The sequence below is a fragment of the Aethalodelphis obliquidens genome, unplaced genomic scaffold (assembly GCF_003676395.1).
Source record: "Aethalodelphis obliquidens isolate GAN/ISIS:26980383/991018 unplaced genomic scaffold, ASM367639v1 scaffold88, whole genome shotgun sequence".
In the NCBI taxonomy this organism is placed as follows: domain Eukaryota; kingdom Metazoa; phylum Chordata; class Mammalia; order Artiodactyla; family Delphinidae; genus Aethalodelphis; species Aethalodelphis obliquidens.
In genome coordinates, this window is record NW_020838032.1 from 1,669,143 (window position 1) to 1,679,266 (window position 10,124).

General features: G+C 41.3%; 1 protein-coding gene across 1 annotated transcript in view; it reads left to right on the forward strand.

The window, feature by feature from the left end:
• The first annotated feature begins 599 nt into the window (after positions 1-599).
• The window catches only part of FANCC (FA complementation group C), a 260,779-nt gene continuing 251,254 nt past the window's right edge, over positions 600-10,124 (forward strand). Inside the window, exon 1 of the mRNA XM_027094153.1 lies at positions 600-777. The gene's annotated coding sequence lies outside the window, so the exon portion shown is untranslated. The remainder of the gene's footprint in view (positions 778-10,124) is intronic.

The window sequence follows — 10,124 nt, forward strand, 5'->3', positions numbered from 1 at the left end:
CTAAGTTCGAGAATTAAAATTAAAAAAATCCACCAAGACACGCTAATACTAATGACATTAATGGAAGTTTATTTAAAAATGCTGTTTTCCATTTATTTATTTAAACCACTTAGGTTTAAATGCAGCGTAGAACTGATTTGAACCCCAATCAAACAGTGTATAGAACTGATTTTGGTGGTGGTGAGGGGCATCAACCCAAGAAAGATCCCTTTTTTGTGTGTGACCACACTTAGAAAATCATATTCTAGGCCTTCTTTCGAGGTTTTACCTTCTTGACCAAGACCCAATTTTTCTTTTAAAAATTCTCTGCATTTTGAACAGAATCTTGAAATAACTGAGCAACAACCGATTAAAAAATCCGCGTTTTTCCCCTCCAGGTACTTCCTGCGGTCTAGTTGGGGCCAGCGACACCAACCAGAGACCGGTGACATCTAAGGCAGCCCCAGCAGGCCCCCTCGCCGGGGAACCCGCCCAGCCAGACCGACTTCCGGTTGAGCCGGGGCCCCTACCCCGCCCCGCCCCACGAGCAAGAGATTCGTCGGAATTTTCCCGCGAGGCCGCGGGGGCGCGGAGCCGCTGGCCAGGCCCCAGAGTGCACTGCGGATACGTGCGCGCGCGGCTCCATTGACGAGCGACCGCGGGAAAGTTCTAAAAAAGTCAAAACAAAACAAAAAACCAGTACGAGGCAAAGTCAAATTTTCAAGCCACAGAACCAGGCGGTGGCAGCCTTTCCGCCACTGCCCAAACTGCAGAAGCAGCTCTGGCGCGGACCAGCTGGTAAGAGAGAGGCCGCAGAACGACAGCGAAGGCAGCTGCCTCCTTCGGGGGTCCGGCCGACACGTCAGCCTGGGGGTGTGGGTTGGGTGGGGGTGAGGGAGACTCGCTAGAACGTTCTCTCCGTTCCCCGCCTCTAGGTGGGTGAGCAGGGCTCGCGCTGTCTGCAGGGACTGAGGGGAGTGGGTAGGGGATGGGATGGCGCCAACCGTAGGGGCGGGGCCTCGGGCGAGGGGCGTGGTTAGAGGGCGGAGCAGGCCCAGGGGGTGGAGCCGACAGAGGGTCGGGGGTAGGGGGTAAGGGGTGGTCGCAAGGAAGGGAGTTCCCCAGAGCGTTGGGAGCTGGGGGCTGGCGTTTTGCTTTTCTCTGTTCATTGAGCCTAGGTTAGCTATGTCTTCTTAAGAGGACAGGAGCAAAGGTGAATTTCTTCGCCCTTGGATCCGTGGGAGATGTGAAAATCTCGCCTTTTAAAATTCATCACCCTTTACAGCTGGCCACATGCTCTCCGCACCGCCCCCCTTCCTCAGGGCGCTGGGAGCGGGAGGCCAATTACAGGAGCCCGGGGCGGGCTGTTACCCCTCGTACTCTGCGGGCTTTTCCCGCTGTGAGGGGAGGAGGGTTCTGGTGGGCGATCATCTCGCACTAACTCACTTTTTTTGAATGAAAGGCCAAATAGCGTCCAAAGGCTTTGAGAGGTTTTTTTTTGGGGGGGGGGGGGTCGGGGGTTGTGTTTGTTTAGCTTGCTTTTTTCGAATTTTTTTACGTGGGCGCGTTTACAACCGTGAACCCTCTGTGGTCATGTTGTATGGGCTAGAAAAGTCGGGAGGGGGAAAGATTTGGAGTTTTTAAAACATCAGCAATTTGGGACCAGAATGTCAAATAAAGGCCAAGGAATTTTCAGCAAAGACCTGTATGTGCCTCTACGTTTGTCCTAATCTGAAATTGTTGGAAAGCTCCCGGGCACCTGGTTTCATTCTAACCTGTGTCCCATTTAATGCATCTTAACTGAGATGTTACTGAGTTATTTATCAGAGGAGCAGGCACTTTTGGACCACCCAACTTCAGTTCTTTCTGGATGTCACTCACCTTTAGTGATGTGCAGCTCAGAACAGATTTTCATTACTCCCCTCATGAGAGGTGGAAAGGTTGTTACAAATGATAGAATTCATACTGTGTTGGGGTCATTTATACATAAACTTATATAAAAATATATTCATTGTGACTTTATCCATTAAGCTTAAATCAAATTGATGTTTCAATCTAATGTACTGTGCCAGATTCGCAGGGAAATAAGCCCTCATATACATTACTCATATACCTGTACAAGAAAGACTGCATCAAAAAAGAATTTGCTTTTCCTAGTTATATCAAAGGCCTCTTTCCCCCAGAGTAAAAGGTCCTGCTTCTTTAGAGTTGAGCTAAATTATACCTTGGTATATTATACATTTTAATTCATTCTTTTCATTATTTAGTCATATACCTCTTGATTTCTTGAAAAACGTTTACTAAGGCCCCAGAAAAGAAAGGCAAACTCTGTAGTGGAATATCTGCATTTTTTGTTCCGTTGTCTAATACGAAGCATTAACTTGATTGATTGGCTGGATGTGAAAGATGTGCTGCTGCTTGTATGTGAAACTGTGCATTTTAAAATAAATGGTACTTTTAACAAGTTCCATATTTCAGCAAGTAGTTCCAAGTAACACTTATACAAATTTTGTATTTATGAAAACCAGTTACAGGGAGGCTAGCCTAGCCAATAGAAAGTTGGATTGATTATCCAGGCCACAGTGACAGCTGAGGAAATCTCACATCTGTGGCAGTTCCAGGTTGGTAGTGGCGGAGCCTCAAGTCAGGCTGGAAATCAGCACCAAATGGATTATTGTTATTTTTTTAATTGAAGTATACTCGATTTACCAAAATTGTGTTAGTTTCAGGTGTACAGCATAGTGGTACAGTATTTTTGCAGATTATACTCCATTATAGATTATTACAAGATAATGGGTATAATTCCACATGCTATACAGTGTATCCTTGTTGCTTATCTATTTTATATATAGTAGTTTGTATCTGTTAATCCCATACCCCTAGTTTGGCCCTCCCCCCCCTTTCCTTTCCCCTTTGGTAACCACAAGTTTGTTTTCTACATCTGTACATGTTTCTGTTATTGCATATACCTTCATTTGTATTATTTGTTAGATTCCATGTACAAGTGATACTATACAGTATTTGTCTTTCTGTTTCACTTATTTCACTAAGCATAATATTCTCTAAGTCCATCCATGTTGCTGCAAATGGCAGTATTTCATTCTTTTTTATGGCTAACATATTGCATATATATACTACACATCTTAATCCAGTCATCTGTTGATGGGCACTTGGGTTGCTTTCATATCTAGGCTATTGTAAATAGTGCTGCTCTGAACATTGGGGTGGACGTATCTTTTCGAATTAGTGTTTTCATTTTTTCCAGAGACCGTATACAGGAGTGGATCATATGATAGTTCTATTTTTAGTTTTTTAAGGAACCTCCATACTGTTTTTCATAGTGGTTACACCAATTTACATTCCCACCAACAGTGTAGGAGGGTTCCCTTTTCTCTACATCCCTGGCAACATTTGTTATTTGTAGACTTTTTGATGATAGCCATTCTGACAGGTGTGAGGTGATACCTCATTGTGGTTTTGATTTGCATTTTTCTAATAATTAGCAATGTTGAGCATTTTTTCATGTGCCTGTTAGCCATCTGTATGTCTTCTTTAGAAAGATGTCTATTCAGGTCTTCTGCCCATATTTTGCCATATTTTGATTGGGTTGTTTGGTTGTTTTTTTTTTTAAATTTATTTAGTTTATTTACTTTTGGCTGCATCGGGTCTTTGTTGCTGCGCACGGGCTTTCTCTAGTTGCTGTGAGTGGGGGCTACTCTTCGTCGTGGTGAGCGGGCTTCTCATTGTGGTGGCTTCTCTTGTTGCGGAGCACAGGCTCTAGGCGCGCGGGCTTCAGTGGTTGTGGCTAGTGGGCTCTAGAGCATAGGCTCAGTAGTTGTGGTGCACGGGCTTAGTTGCTCTGTGGTTTGTGGGATCTTTCTGGACCAGGGCTTGAACTCGTGTCCCCTGCATTGGCAGGCGGATTCTTAACCACTGCGCCACCAGGGAAGCCCAGGTTGTTTTTTGATGTTGAGTGGTAAGAGCTCTTTGTACATTTTGGATATTAACCCCTTGTCAGTTGCATCATTTGCAAGTATTTTCTCCCATTCTGTATGTTGTGTTTTTATTTTGTCGATGGTTTCCTTTGCAGTGCAACAGCTTTAAAGTTTAATTAGGCCCCATTTGTTTATTTTTGCTTTTATTTGCCCTAGAAGACTGATCCAAGAAAATATTGTTGCAACTTATGTAAAAATATTCCACCTATGTTCTCTTTTAGGAGTTTTATGGTTTCGGGTCTTACATTTAGGTGTTTAAACCATTTTGAGTTTATTTTTGTATATTGTGTGAGGGAATATTCTTAGCTCATTGTTTTACCTATGGCTTTCCATTTCTTCCAGCACCACTTGTTGAAGACACTGTTTTTTCTCTATTGTATATTCTTACCTCCTTTGTCATAGAGTAATTGACCATTGGTGCATGGGCTCTGTATTCTGTTCCATTGATCATGTGTCTGTTTTTGTGACAATACCATGCTGTTTTCATTACTGTAGCTTTGTAGTATAGTCTGAAGTCCGGGAGGGTTAAACCTGTATCTTGTATCTTACAATCTTGCTGGTTTCATTTAGTCTAATAGTTTTCGGTGGAAACTTCAGGGCTCTTTATATAGAGTATCATGTCATCTGCAAATAGAGACAGTTTTACCTCTTCCCTTCCAATTTAGATACCTTTTATTTCTTTTTCTTGTCTTATTGCTGTGGCTAGGACTTCCAATAGAAGTGACGAGAGTGGGCATCTTTGTCTTATTCCTGAATTTAGCAGGGTTTCACCTTTTCACTGTTGAGTATTATGTTGGCTGTGGATTTGTTGTAAATGTCCTTTATTATGTTGAGATATGTTCCCTCCATACTCACTTTGATGAGGGTTTTTTTTGTTTTGTTTTGTTTTGTTTTGTTTTGTTTTTGCGGTACGCGGGCCTCTCACTGTTGTGGCCTCTCTCATTGCGGAGCACAGGCTCTGGACGCACAGGCTCAGCGGCCATGGCTCACGGACGGGCCCAGCTGCTCCGTGGCATGCAGGATCCTCCCGGACAGGGGCATGAACCTGCGTCCCCTGCATTGGCAGGCGGACTCTCAACCACTGCGCCACCAGGGAAGCCCTGATGAGGGTTTTTATCATGAATGGATGTTGAATGTTGTCAAATGCTTTTTCAGCATCTATTGAGATGATCATTTGGTTTTTGTCTTTTCTTTTGTTAATGTGGTGTATCATATTGACTGATTTGTGTATGTTGAGCCATCCTTGTGACCCTGGAATAAATAAAACTTGATTATTTAGGTGTTCCTGTATTGGGTGCATGTATGTTAACAAGTATAATATCCTCTTCTTGTACTGATCCCTTTATCATTATATAATGCCCCTTTAAAAAAAATTATTTTATTGTAGTATAGTTGCTTTACAATGTTGTAAAGCAAAGTGTACAGCAAAGTGAATCAGTTATACATATACATATATCCACTCTTTTTTAGGTTTCCTTCCCATTTAGGTCATCACAGAGCATTGAGTAGAGTTCCCTGTGCTATACAGTAGGTTCTCATTAGTTATCTATTTTATAAATAGTAGTATGTTTATGTCAATCCCATTCTCCCAGTTCATCCCACCCCCTCGTCCACCCTTAATAACCATAAGTTTATTTTCTAATCCATGACTCTATTTCTGCTTTGCAAATAAGTTCATCTGAACCATTTTTCTAAATTCCACATATAAGCAATATTATACAATATTTGTCTTTCTCTTTCTGACTGACTTCACTCTGTATGACAATATCTGGCTCCATCCATGTCTCTGCAAATGGCATTATTTCGTTCCTTTTTATTTATTTTATTTTATTATTTATTTATTTATTTGGCTGTGCCAGGTCTTAGTCACGGCATGCAGGATCTTCATTGCCGCGTGTGTGATCTTTGTTGCAGCATTGGGGTCTTTAGTTGTGGCATGGGGAATCTTTTAGTTGTGGCATGGGGGCTCTTAGTTGCAGCATGTGGGATCTAGTTCCCTGACCAGGGATTGAACCCGGGCCCCCTGCATTGGAAGCACAGAGTTTTAACCACTGGACCAACAGGGAAGTCCCTCGTCCCTTTTTAATGGCTGAGTAATATTCCATTGTATATATGCACCACATCTTCTTTATCCATTCCTCTATCGATGGACATTTAGGTTGCTTCCATGTCCTGGATGTTGTAAATAGTGCTGCAGTGAACATTGGGGTGCATGCATCCTTTCGAATTATGGTTTTCTCAGGGTATATGCCCAGGAGTGGGATTGCTGGGTCATATGGTAGCTCTATTTTTAGTTTTTTAAGGAGCCTCCATACTGTTCTCCATAGTAGCTGTACCAATTTACATTTCCACCAACAATGTAGGAGGGTTATATAATGCCCTTCTTTGTCTTTCATTATAGCCTTTGTTTTAAAGTCTAGTATTTTGTCTGATATGAGTATTGCTACCCCTACTTTCTTATTGTTTCTGTTTGTATAAAATATCTTTTTCCATCCCCTCACTTTCAGTCTGTGTGTGACTCTGAAGTGAGTCTCTTGTAAGCAGCTTATAGATGGGTCTTGTTTTTTTAATTCAGTCAGCCACCTTATGTCATTTGATTGGAACATTTAGTCCAATTGACATGTAAAGTAATTGTTGATAGATATGTACTTATTGCCACTTTATTCCTTGTTTACCAGTTTTTTGTTTTTGTTTGTTTTTTGTAGTTCTTCCTTGTTCATTTCTTCTTTTTTTTTTCTTCTCCCATTGTGGTTTGATGATTTTCTTTTCTCCTATGCTTGGGTTCCTTTCTTTTTGGTTTTTGTGTATCTATCATAGGTTTTTGATTTGTGGTTACCATGGGGTTCATATATGTTGACCCATAATTATATCTACTTGCTTTAAACTGATAGTCATTTAAATTCAAACATATTCTAAAAGGTCTACATTTGTCTTTCTGTTTGCTGTTCTGATTGGGTGATTTCTATTATTTTCATCTTCCAGATCACTACGTGTTTTTCTGTGTCATTTGGTCTGCTATGCATTGCTTCTAGAGTGCTTTTTAATCTCAGAAGTTGAACTGTTTTTGATAGGGTCTTCTTTATATTTTCTAGTTTCTTGTTAAAATGATCTGTGATGAGATCAATTCTCTTCCCTAATTCAGTTAGCATTTTTATTACCAATGTTTTGAATTTATTGTCTGGTAGGCTGATTATTTCTGTTTCATTATTTATTTTTTCAGGGGTTTTCTCTTGCTCTTTCAACTGAGGGTAGTTTCTCTGCCTTTTTATCTTATGTAACTTCCTCTGTTTCTATGAATTTAGGTGAAACAGTTATATCTTGTGGTCTTGAAGGAGTGTTCTTATGTGGGAACATCCCTGTGTAGACTGCGTGTGCCCAGTGCCTTTGGTGTTAGGGCTGAATTTGATGTGGATGCCAGTCATGTTTTTCCTCAGAGTGTGCTGGCTGCTATCACTTTGGTAGGGGGTGTGGCTGATGATTGGGGAGCTAGAGTCTGTGCAGGGTGTAAGGCAGGACTTGCCCTCTGCTCAGTGGCTGTAGCCACCCTGTAAGGGGCAGGTTCTGCTCCCAGGTTGCTGAAGAGGATGCCCTGAATGTCGGACTGAAGCTGGCTCTGTTTTCTTCAAGTGTGTTTTTCCTTCTCCCTGCACTGGGGCCTTTGCCTCAAAGGAGGGGAGTACTGTAGCAAATGGGACTTGTGTGCTTACAAAGACCTGATGTTCTGCCTTTGTAGGCATCTGCAGCTCTGCTCAGACGCAGCTCAAGGTGTGTCTTTTCCCCTGTTGTGGTTGTCCCAGATCTAGTGCTAGGTTGTTGTGTGGCATGGAGTGGGCAGGGCCGGAGCATTCACTGAGCTGGGACTGGGGAGCATGGTTTGGTGGTTGGGGGAAGCAGTGGCGTGTCTTTCAGAAGTCTGGGCTGCTTCTGTGGTGCTGTTTGAGTAAGCATCAACAATGGCCACTGCTGCCTCACCTGGACCACACCTTAGGCCCCCATGTCTCCTCTGTGTCCCTAGATCGAGTCTTTCCCCAGGTCCTGGCTACCCTAGATGGGATTGGTGTGGATTGGGGAGTGTGGCAAGGAAGCAGCCGCTAGGGCAGACCTCTTTCCTCCCTGTCTGGTGGTGAGCCAGCACCCATGTACCTCTTACTAGTGGAGTCTTGGCTTCTCCAGTCTTTCTGTCTGTCCCAGCAGTTCTCCAGTCAGCCAAGGGGGTTTGTCTCCTCCGCATAGGTTCCACTCACTCCCCAGGGTAAGTGCCTGCCCATGCCATCTCCATTTCCCTCTTAGTCCCATCCTAGGGGCACAGGTCCAACTGATGCTTTTCTTTCTGTCCTGCTCAATTATGTATGTATCTTTATTACAGCCTTGATTTAATAGGATTTCTTCTGCCAGTTTGCAGTTAGTTTTCCTTGAGAATTATTCCACATGTAGATGTGAGCTCCATGTCCTCTTATTCCGCCATCTTGATCCCCCTCCCTTAAATGGATTTATTAAATTTTATTTTAGGCTGGGGTATGTACATTCTCTGTTTTTGTTCATAGATCTTGAATGACTGATTTTTCATATGAAAGAACACCTATAGGGGAAGTGCACTGACTTCGCAGTCTTTTAATAAGAATGCAGTAGAAGTAGAGAAGGAAAAAGTTGAAAAATTTCATCAGAAAAGTTAGATAACAAGGCAAATCTTGAGCATTTTTAATTTTCTACTAAATATCAGACTTTTCTTTTTGGACTGATTTTGGAAGAGGCTTTGGAAAGTTATCTGGTCCATTCTCTTAGGCTCTTCATAAACTCTGCTGCATGTGTAGATCTCTGTTAAGATCTCTAATATAGGAACATTTATAATCTTCCTGGTACCTTTCTCTAGTTACAGGAAGGTAGAGTTCATATGGAAATCACCTTTTGGAAACTATATCCTCATTTTCTAAATAATTAAGTGATTTTTAGTAAATTTGGGGGATTGTGCAGTGATCACCACAGTTCAGTTTTAGAAGTTTTGCATCACCTTAACAAGTTTGCCCATGCGAGTTTTGTACTCAAACCTGGCGCTGGCTTTCAGCTTCAGGCAACAATTGATTTGCTTTCTGTCTCTATTGATTAACTTTTTCTGGACATTTCATATAAATGGATGTATAGAATAAGTGCTGTCTTGTGCTTGGCTTCATTTAGTATAAAGTTTTTGAGATTCATCCATGTCGTAGCATGTATCAGTAATTTGTTCTTATTTATTGATGAATAACCATTATATGATTATACCACATATTGGTTATCCATTCATCAGTTGATGGACATTTCAGTTGTTTTTACTTTTTGGCTATTATGAATAATGCTGCTGTGAGTATTCATGTGCAAGTCTTTGTGTGGACATACGTTTTCATTTTTCTTGGACAGATACCTATGAAGGAATTACTGGGTAGTATAGTAAGTTCATGTTTTAACTTTTTAAGAAATTGCCAAACTGTTTTCCAGTATGGGTGTACCATATCAAATTCCCACAAGCAGTGTATGAGGGTTTCAATTTTTCTATATCTTCACTTGTTATTGTGTCTTTTTTATAGCCATTTTACTGTGAAGTAGTATCTCATATTGGTTTTAATTTGCATTTCCCCATTGGCTAATGATGTTGAACATATTTTCATGTTCTTATTAACTGGTGCTATGTTGTCTTTGAAATGTCTACTGAAATCTTTTGTCCATTTTTTGCACTGGGTTTGCCTTCTTACTGGCTGTAGGCATTCTTTGTATATTCTGAGTGCAAGTCCATTATCAGATATATGTTTTATAAGTTATTTCAGTAAATATATTTTTTTACCCAACTTGTTATCTGTTTTTTCATTTTATCCATGGTATCTTTTGAAATACAAAAGTTTTTATTTTGAGGAAGTCCAGTTTATCAGTTTTTTTTTTTTTTTGGATCATTCTTTAGGTTTATGATCAATTTCTGTTAACTTTTATGTATGGTATGAGGTATGAGTTCAAATTCATGTTTTTTTGTATATGAATATCCAGTTGTTCTAGCACTATGTGTTCAGAAAAAAGAAAGGACCTTTCCCCTTTTAATTGCCTTGGCACCTTTGTTAAAAATCAAGTGACCAGGGCTTCCCTGGTGGCGCAGTGGTTGGGAGTCCACCTGCCGATGCAGGGGAC